A 1,040-nucleotide genomic window follows, 5' to 3' on the forward strand; every position below is an offset into this window, starting at 1 on the left:
TATGGCCTAAGAAGGTCTTCAGGCCAAAAGTTGCATGTGTGTGCATCAGAAAGTGGAAGTTGGCACAGGAAGCTGAGAGACAAGGGGTGGGGTACATGTAGAATAACTACAGCGATGATGAAGGGTCTTCTGGAAGAGTGGTGATATATATAAATGCTTTTATTTAGATGATAACTTTTGTCATCATTTCTCTGAACACTCTAACACAGGTAATATAGATGAAAAGAACTTGAATAGTTTGAACAAGATCTATCATCTTCACTCCTTTGACATATATTTACATGCAAATGTTACTTCACAGGCCTCATGGATCTGTAGGGATGCCTACAAGTTACATAAATTGGTTGTGGCTGCTCTCTCTCCCTCTGAGGGAGTAGAGCTCAGATATACCCCTTGGGGTCAGACTGGGTGGGACATCTGTCCTCAGAGCAAGTTGGGGAAAACATTGAATGATGCTGCTGTTATTGGTGGCTTACCTATCTGAGGTCAATTAATCTGTGGGTCTGGGGCTGCTGCTCTCCCAGGTGCCCCTCCAAGCCAGGCATGGCACACATACATCTCTTTACCTCTCAGGGGTCAGCTGAGACCAGGTCATGATTCTCAAGATACGATACTGAAGGTTCTGGGATTGCCAAGTGGTTACAATATGCAAAGGCACAAATTTCCCCTCCCAGTCTGATATTGCAGCATTTCTCCCCCAAACAACTTTACCTTCTTAAAAGTCCAGACCCTTAACATCTACTTTTCTCACTCCCTAGAATTGTCCATCTCTGTCCTTCACCGACTACGGAGGGGGAAGAAAGGACTGATAAAAAATGCCACTCTAGCATATCTTTGGGTAATTAAAATGGATCAGGTGATGTTAAGGTCCTCTAAAAGGGATCAGAAAGAGTATTATTGCACGCCTCACCTTCTTTATCCCAAACTTACTTATGTATATGCACTGGACATCTATTTCCCCCACCTCCAACAGCTGGCACTTCAAATCAGTGTAGTTCGATATATGTGGGTCAGGTATAAGCAGGCTCTAGAGTAACTCA

This window comes from Pteropus vampyrus, unplaced genomic scaffold (genome assembly GCF_000151845.1).
Source record: "Pteropus vampyrus isolate Shadow unplaced genomic scaffold, Pvam_2.0 Scaffold7, whole genome shotgun sequence".
In the NCBI taxonomy this organism is placed as follows: domain Eukaryota; kingdom Metazoa; phylum Chordata; class Mammalia; order Chiroptera; family Pteropodidae; genus Pteropus; species Pteropus vampyrus.